A 9,487-nucleotide genomic window follows, 5' to 3' on the forward strand; every position below is an offset into this window, starting at 1 on the left:
GCCCTTGGAGCAAGCTGGCTGATAGCGGAGTAAAGAAAGATTCCTGTGGGTGGGCGGTCAGTGCAAAACAATTTCCTGACCAGTAATCGCACTGGGGGTGCGGTGGTGGAAGAGCTGAATCCTAACCACTAGACCAGCAGGGGCGCACGGAAGGGACTTTCTCAAACTTCTTGCCATATTAGTGATTGTTTCCCTGTGCGCTGGGAGGACTTGGAACTTGTGGGCGTCGTTGGTCGCTCCTGGAGTCTTCTCACAAGGCTTTTCCCTTCCTCCTTTCTCCAAAAGAGAAGCCAGCAGGCGACGCACCCAGCACTCCGCGAGGTCCGCCAAGGCCACGAGTCCCGAGTCCTGGAGCGAGTTGCAGCGTCCAGGCTGCACCTGACCACTGACCTAGAGATGTAACTTTGCGAAGCGGCAGCGCCTGGAGAAACAGTCGTGGGTGGCCGGGGCCAGAGCGCCGCACCGGGTAGCCAGGAGCAGGCAGGAGCGAGGAGGCTCCTGGGATGAGACCCGGTCACTCCGAATATCAAAAAGGACTCAGACCTTGGCATCCCCAACATCATAAAGGACTCACACGCATGCGGAAACCGAGACGGGCTGCATGGAAAACTCCTTCCAAGGAGAGACTCTGTGGCCCTCAACTGATCTCTGACCTTCCCCTGCAATCAGTGCCACCTGCCATTTTCCCATCTTAGGCGAAGGCAATGCTACCCTTCTTTATACTCTGGGCAAAACTCCGAGAGTTTCCTCTGATGCTGGAGATTTTTCCTCATATCCAAGATCCAACTGGTCGCCAATTCGTGATTTCCCATTGGCCAAGTGGGTAGGCACTGATCTAACAGGCGAGTTTCTCCACCTCCCCGGAATGGCTACTTCGGGGTTGGGGAGGGGCCCTCCGGTGGATTGTAAGGTGTTTAGCAGCATCCCTCGCCTCTGCTGACTAGAGAGATGCCAGGGGTTAACATTCTCCCTCCCGGCTTTCCCCATCGTGGCCTAGTGTCCCAGCAGGGATGGGGGAAGCATGTGAGGGTGAAGTTGCTGCCTGTTGAGAACCATTGGTGCGCATAGTCCTGCCCTCTGAGCTTGTGCTGAGGACTCTCCAGATGAAGGCTCAGGGGTCCATCCAGCTCGAGAACCCCTCGCTCCCCCGCACAGTCGGACCTTAAAATTGGAGGGTTTTAACATCTCGACATCATGAGATTCTACCTTTAGGTCTTTTCTTCCCTTCTGTCCGCCGGTTCGGCTTGTGAGTGTGTCGACCAGGGCCAGCCAGGCCGAAGGCTGGTTTCGCTCAAAGAGGATCCTCTCGCCCCTCCTGGAGCTTCAGGCCTATTTGGGTTGGGCCTGCAGAGAAGCCTTAGGGGCCACTTCGTTCAGCATCCAGCGGGGTAGTGGGGAGGGGGCAGGAGTGCGATGCGGGGAAGAGGAGGGTTTGACTGCTGTTCTCAACCCCGGGCGCCAAACCTCCAACCTGGTGGGGCGCACCGCTCCAGGCTCCTACTGGTCCCACTCGCCAGTAGTTCAGTCTCCGGTCAGCCTGAGCTCCCGAGACACCCAGGCCCAGAAAGACACGTTGAGATACCCAGGCCCAGAAGGACACGTCGGGGAAAGCAGCTACTCACTTAGGTCTTGAACGCAAGGGATCCCTTTCTGCTGGGAAAGAAAGGCGGGGAGTCCTGTCCTGTTGAGTAAGCGGAAGAGAGATCAAAGGGAAGAGAAGAAAAATCCAGTGAGGTTTCAGGATCTAAAGTTACCATGAAGTCGACCAAACCTCGTCTGGAGGTCCTCCCGTGGCTGGCGAATGTGACTCAAGTCCCCGTCTTCAGTTTGTCAATGTGGAAAGAGCCTAGGACAACGGCCAGTACCAGCTACTAGGCATCCCCTTCTTTCCAGTTGGTGGTACTGGAGCTTCCCTACCCAGGATTTCCGTGGATTTCAAGGATACAACTGAACAGCCTTTGTTGTTCCAACTGCTCTTATTTGAAGAAAGGACCGATCTGTTGAGAAGCACATAGGAAAACCACTTCTGTAAGAGTATAGCAACTGTTGTTGAGACTGTCACATTCCCCCTCCTCCTCCTCCTCCCTCTTCCTGGAAATGTGCAATGAAAATTAATCCCCAGGATGGGCCTGTTGTACTTTCAATGCACAGTTGTCGGAACCTAAGGGAACTCTAGGAGGTTCTGGGATGAATATTTGAAGTATAACACAGTCATTTTTATTTATACTTGCATTCCAAAAACACACTGGACAAACACATCCAGTTCACCTGTGCCAGACTTACAAAGATGGCAAAAGAGGGACTACATACAAACAAGTGAAAGATGTAATCAAATGGCTTTTAAATATTTGCTGTTTCCGCTGAAGGTCTTCTCTGGATACACCTACCAGTGTCTTCTCTTTCTCTAAAATCAGACATTCAAGTGCCAGACCCTGAAATCAGTTTTCTGGTTCCAGCTTGTTCTTCCCGGTTCTGTATCTCTGCCCCTCCATTCTCTTCTTTCATATGCAGTAAAAGGTCAGTTCTCTGTCAGTTTCTCATTTGCAAAAACGCAATGACCAGCATCAAAAATTAGACACCCTCCGTGGGACTCCATCTCTGTCTTAGTTGGAGCTTCTATAACAATGTACCATAAACTGGGTGGCTTATCCACAACAGACATTTCTCACAGTTCTGGAGTTTGGAAATCTAAGATCAAGATGCCAGCATGGTAGGATTAGGGTGAGGAACCTCTTCCTGGTCGTAGATTACCATCTTCCCACTGTATCTGCAGGTGGCTGAAAGAGGCTGAGAGAGCTCTCCAGTGTCCCTTTTATAGGGGCACTAATCCCACTCGGGAAGACTCCACCCTCTGGATCTAATTACCTCCCAAAGACCCCTCCTCCTAATTTTAACACTTTCCAGGGGTGGGTGGGGGAAGGTTATGGTTTCAACCAAGGCATTTTTGGGGGACACAAATATTAGGTCTCCTGTGATCTTTCTAGAAAAAGAAGAAATTATAAATGATCCAAAGCTTTGTAACATTTCACAGTCAGAAATAAAGAAAACTTCTCCTAAGATTTTGAAAGGTCTGAAATGTGAGCTTCCTCCCAACCAACCCCACCACTAAAATCTGGACTCTGTGCTGAGTGTTGTGGACTTTTTGCGTGTTCATCCTTCCTGCAGACAACTGAAGATTTATTCTCTCCAGAGGGTAGAAGAGAAGATCTATTGGGAGAACCCACCCCCAATATTTCAATGTAGGTTCTTTCTATTTTCCATAAGTGTCAGCCTGCTGAGAAATAAAGAGAGACAGTACAAAGAGAGGAATTTTACAGGTGGACTCCTGGGGTAACATCACATATCAGTAGGACTGTGATGCCCACCTGAGTCTCAGACCAGCAAGTTTTTATTAATGGTTTCAAAAGGGGAGGTGGTGTAAGAACAGAGACTAGTTACAAAAATCACATACTTCGAAGAGCAAAAAGCAGAACCACTGATAAAGGTCTAACAAAGATCACATGCTTCTGAGGGAACAGGGAAAAGGGCAAAAGCAGAACCACTGATAAGGGTCCAACAAAGATCACAGGGCAAAGGGCAAAAGCAGAACCACTGATAAGGGTCTATGTTCAGCGGCATGTGTATTGTCTTGGAAAACATCTTAAACAACAGAAAACAGGGTTCGAGAGCAGAGAACTAGTCTGACCACAAATATACCAGGGCTGAGTTTTCCCAACCCTACTAGCCTGAGGGTTCTGCAGGAGAGCAGGGCTTATCTCACTCCTTACCTCAACTGCGCAAGACAGACCTTCCCACAGTGGCCGTTCATAGACCTCCCCGCAGGGGCACATTCTTTTCCCGGGGTATCAATATTAATATTCCTTGCTAGGAAAAGAATTTAGCGATATGTTTCCTACTTGCACGTACATTTATAGACCCTCTGCAAGAAAAAATATGGCTCTTTTTGCCCGACCCCACAGGCAGCCAGACCTTATGGTTGTCTTCCCTTGTTCCATAAAAATCGCTATTATTCTATTCTTTTTCAAGGTGCACTGATTTCATATTGTTCAAACACACATGTTTTACAATCAATTTGTACAGTTAACACAATTATCACAGTGGTCCTGAGGTGACGTACATCCTCAGCTTACGAAGATAACAGGATTAAGAGATTAAAGACAGGCATAAGAAATCATAAAAGTATTATTTGAGAACTGATAAATATTAAGATGAAATCTCCACAATTTATGTTCCTCTGCCATGGCTCCAGCTGGTCTCTCCATTCGGGGTCCCTGATTTCCCATAACAAGGATCCTTGGCCCCAATGGGGCAATCAGCATAGATCAGTGAGGGCTTGTGTCCCACATTGAAATGAGAGGGATGAGGTGACAGCATATGTTGATCTGTGTGATGGTTACATAAGTTATGACCTAATTCAAAGCTTATTGTGCTGTATGAAAAAGAAAACCAGAGGACTTGCACAACCTGACTTTCAGACTCACTCTAAGTTGTTATAAACAAGGCAGTGTGCAAGCAGCATTGGGAGACCCAAATACATAAACAGACTGACTTGGCAGACCTGAAACTGACCCACAGCTATAAGATCCATAGGGTTTTTTTTGTTTGTTTATTAATTTCTTTTTGCTTTCTGAGACAGGGTATCACTCTGTCATCCAGGCTGGAGTGCAGTGGCCTGATCTCGGCAACCTCCGCTTCCCAGGCTGAAGTGATCTTCCTGCCTCAGCCTCCCGGGTAGCTCATACTACAGGTGCATTTTAGTAGACATGAGGTTTCGCCATGTTGCCCAGACTGGTCTCCAACTCCTGGGCTCAAGTGATCCACCAACCTCAGTCTCTTACTGTGCTGGGATTATAGGCATGAGCCACCATGACCGGCCATAGGTTTTCAATAAAAGCAGTTCAAGAGGCAAAGGAAATAGTTTCAATTAATTGATTTTCATAAAAGAGAAGGAGGAGATGAACAAGGTTATTTCTCCCTCACACTATACCTGAAAGTAACTTGAGGGACATTATAGACCAAAACTTAAAAGCTGAAGATATAAAGCATTTTGAGGATACTTTGTGACTTGTTAGTAGAAAGAGATTTATTAAACAGGGCACAGAAAAAAACATGTATAAAGGAAAGACTTGATAAATTAGACTTCATCAATATTAGCCATATCTTCTCACCAAAAGACACCACAAAGAAAGTGAAGAAATGAGTCCGCCTCGGACTGGGAGAAAGCAGTCACAAAACCTATCTGACCCCCAAACCCTGTAACTATGATGTATGGTGAGATCTTCTTACCTGGTAATTAAAACAGCAACAACAACAACAACAACAAAAAAACCCAATCAACCCAAGTATGCTAGATGGGTAAAAGACTTGAACTGATACACAGGAATAAAAGGTACACACGTGGTCAACAAAGCACATACAATATGTTTAGCTATCAGGAAAATGGAAATTAAAACCACATTGAGACACCACTATAACTCCCCTTAGCATGGCTAAATTTATAAGGAGAGGAAACACCTAATCTTGGAGAAGATGAAGAACAACAACAACTCTCACACATCATTGATAGAAATGTAAAATGACACAACTACTTTGGGACAAGTTTTGGCAGTTTTTATGGACTTGCACATATCCCACTCTTTGGTACCAGCAATTCTGCACCTAGGTTTTCCCCAAGAGACATGAAAACAGATGCCCTCAATATCTCTTGTGGGAAGAAAGTTCAAAGCAGGCTTATTCAGAATAGCCAATACTGATTTATTCAGAATAGCCAATACCCAAAGGCTCATTATTGGGTTGGGGGTGGGGCGGGAATGGCAAACAAACTGTGCTATTTCTTTGCAATGGAATACTACTCAGCAATGAAAAAGGAATGAACATGTGCTACACTCAGCAATGGGTAGAGCCAAAGACATTACGCAGAGAGAAAGAAGCATGTAGAACAGAGTAGATGCACCGTGATTCCATCTGCATGAAGTTCTAGAAGCAAAGGTAAAGTGAAAACAATCTGGAGAGTGATTGTTCACAAATAAGGCAGAGGACAATGACAATGATTTTTGTAATTCTAGTGATTACATTATTGATTGAGTAGTCTCTAAATCCAGGCATGTCTGACAACAGCAGTGTAAGGCAGAGTTTGCGAAGTGGCCCAACCTTCCATAGAAAACTGTTGAGGCACATAAAATTTAAGATACTTAACCAAGGTCAGGCAAGAGCTGACACAGATTTCCAACACAGAACCTGGGTTCTTGGACATAGGTTAGACTGGACCTGCCCACTTCTCTGTTTCTGGTGTCTCTGGGATTCTCAGCTACACCAGAGGAGAGAGAGAAGGAGATGGAGGGAGAGAGGAGTAGGGAAGAAATGGAGGGAGGCACAGGGCCTGTAGCTGTCAAAGAGCAGAGAAGGAACTCTTGCCAGTGTATTTACAGTATAGAGAAGTTTCCTGGGGATCAGGACATTAGCAGATGCTAAGCTTGCTGTGGTCAGGAGATGAATTTGGTATGCCATAGATTTAGAAATTAAAACGAAACCAGAAAGTTATTGGAAGAGAATGTAGCAGAATACATTTCTGCTTTAAGAGATAACAGGAAAAAATAAAGCAAAGTAGAATTTCACCAAAGTTATCAACTTCTGCTCATCAAGAATCACCATGAGAAAGTAAGAAGGTGAGCCACAGACTGGGAGAAGATAATTGCACTGTGTTTACCTGAAAAAAAAAAAAAAAGACTCAAATCTTGAATATAGAGAGTACTTTTTAGAAATCAGTAATGAAAAGTCAAGCCAATTGAAATAGGGAAGTTGCTTTGATAGCCTCTTTTCGCAAAGAAGGATGCTAAATGGTGAAAGGCATTAGTAAATATGCTCAACAGCATTACTCATTAAAGGAAACACAAATTGAAGCCACTATGTGGTACTGTTTTACATCCACCAGAACGGGTGTATTTAAAAGACAGAACACACCACGTGCTGTCAAGGGTGTGCAGCCAGTGGAACTCTCCTTGCTGGTGAGAAACCATTCTGGAAGAAGCCATTTGGCCATTTCTAATAAAGTAAACATTACATCTACCCTATGACCCAACAATTCCAGTACTTGGTATTCCTCAAGGGAAATGAACACATGTGTCCACAAAAAGACTCACGCAAGAAGAATCTTCGTTCGTCTTGTCCAGCAAGTGGAATGTGTTTCTTATCAGCAGGAGTAGAAGTCAGAACACTTCTGGTCACAGTCTTTTGGTATCAGAGTCACCAAGGAAAATACAATGTAATTAAGCGCTTGACGGAAGAACAACGCATTATTCACACAGAGAGGAGACAGAGCGGGGTGTGGGCTCTGCTTCAGTCGTGGGCGTTGGTTCCCCATGGTCAGCAGGTCCCTCCATTTGGCCTGCACACACAGCCTCTTGAGAAGCAGAAGAAAGGGTCCTGCCCCCTCCCCTCAGCAGGGGTGGGGTGGGGAGTGGGGTGGGGGGGGTTGGGGGGATGGGGGAGGGCAGATACAACAGCTGACCAGGTGCCAGTTGCACATGTTTAAGTGGAACAAAGGGGTACACACTAAGTCTGATCCGGGAAAGATACTCCCACACAAGGAGGTGAGCCCAGCACCGGCTGTGAGGACTCCTTGTCTCTTGGGAAGGAAGTGCTCCAGGCCCAAGGCCCATTTCCACCAGGCAGAGTGGAGGTGGAAAGACTCCTGGCACAAGATTGTCTTTCCCCACACTTTCCTGCTGGCATGCAAACTTGGCCACAGGCTTGGAGACAAGCCACTGTAGGACACAACAAAGAGTTTCGAGTTTAAAGTCATTAAAAGCTTGTTGTCGTTTCATGTGTAACAGCCCCAGTGACTGGAAAACAGGTTCTGATCACACCATTACCTTCATGTAAGCCACCACCAACAAGGCTGACTGGGTTATTTGCTCTGTGAGGCTCAGAGACACGAGGGTACATGTCCAGGGTTTCCCTTGGACTCCTCCCCAGGTTGATGAAGCTGTGAGGTGAGGTCTCTTTTCCTTCCCCTGACCTGCCCCCAGTGACCGGAAAAACGGTTCTGAGCACATTATTGCCTGCTTGTAAGCCACCAACAGGGCTGACTGTGTTATTTGCTGCGTGAGTCTAAGAAACAGGACAGAGTATGTCCAGGGCTTCCAGCAAAAGGGTACAACTGACTACCTGAACAAACGACGATGCCGTGACTCGGATTCGAACCGAGGTTGCTGCGGCCACAACGCAGAGTACTAACCACTATACGATCACGGCGAGCCACAGGCCAAGTGGCAATTCTGCGGCTTGCTCTAGTATCTTTGACGTCAATAGATTTCTATTATTAGGCGGATTTCTTCCCAGACAGCCACAGGGGGCTCGCGCTTTTCTTTCCTTCTTGCGGCTCTGCTTTTCCCTCCCTTCCTCCCAATCCTCATACGTGATGAGAACAATTCTCATCTCTTCCACTCCAGCCTGGGCCTCCCTGCACCAGCCTCTCTCCGGGAGGTCTCTGTCCTCGTCCGCACGTCCTCTGCTTTTCTCCCGCCTCTCCGTATTTCTACTTTCCACCCTTCCTCTCACCCGCCCCACCGACCGAAGCCGAGGTGAGAGAGGAGAGCGCAAACAGCACAGAGTCAGGTGAAGGCGGAGGCAAGAACGGGAAGAGCCATCACTAGAGCCCACGGGGCGTTCTGCTTGCTTCCCTTGGGACCGACGCGCTCAGGCCTAGGGAGTCGCCGAGCCGGACGTTTCCTGGGATGCTGGGTCTGACGCCTGCGAGGGGCAGGACGGGGCGAAGGCCATTCCGCTGCCCTTCCAGCTTCAGAATCACCCAATGCACGGGTTTCAACCGTAGCCGGCAAGATGCGCCTCTCCGGTTTTCCGAAGCTTTGGAGCCTGCACAATCGTTCTACAAAAGGTGGTGGCTCCACCTAACATTGGATGGGCGCTTGCTCTGCGTGGTGATACCAGAGGGACAGCCGGCTGTTCCTGTGTCGCAGTCGGGTGGTGCACTTGCTTCCAAGTTGGAGATGGGTGGTTCGAGCCTGTTCTGTGGAACGTTTCTTGCATTTTAAAAATGCTTAAACCGCTGGTAACTTTCTTCTATCCAGCACATGATCTCATGGAAACACAGAGAGACCAACTTTACCCTCCTCTCAAACACAGAGAGACCAACTTTACCCTCCTCTCCTCCGTGTCTCGAGTACGACATGAGAACGTAAATCAAGGTCCGCTAGGATTCTGGGATCTCTCTCTCTCTCTCTCTCTCTCCCCCCTTCCTTCTCTCTCTCTCTCTCTCTCTCTCTCTCTCCCTCCCTCCCTCCCCCGCCCCTCTTTCTCACTGTCATTCATTTAGCCCTTTCCATACACTTTCGAGGTTAAATTAGTTCTGTGATTTTACTATTACATATAATGCTCTAGTCATTCTTGTGCAGGCATTTTCAGTCACTAGTGTAAGTATTTATATAGATAGAGGTGCAATTACTATAGGAAGAGCAATTGCTCTATC

The 9,487-nt window shown here is 47.4% G+C and overlaps 1 non-coding gene and 1 pseudogene across 1 annotated transcript; one reads left to right on the top strand and one right to left on the bottom strand.

The window, feature by feature from the left end:
* LOC117074140 overlaps window positions 1-1,633 on the top strand; it is a 23,796-nt pseudogene extending 22,163 nt beyond the window's left edge.
* Window positions 1,634-8,181: 6,548 nt separating this feature from the next.
* Window positions 8,182-8,253, bottom strand: TRNAH-GUG. Its single transcript has one exon. It is a non-coding gene; the product is annotated as a tRNA-His (tRNA).
* Between the last annotated feature and the right edge of the window lie 1,234 nt (window positions 8,254-9,487).

Source organism: Trachypithecus francoisi, unplaced genomic scaffold, assembly GCF_009764315.1.
Source record: "Trachypithecus francoisi isolate TF-2019V2 unplaced genomic scaffold, Tfra_2.0 Lachesis_group5, whole genome shotgun sequence".
NCBI lineage: Eukaryota > Metazoa > Chordata > Mammalia > Primates > Cercopithecidae > Trachypithecus > Trachypithecus francoisi.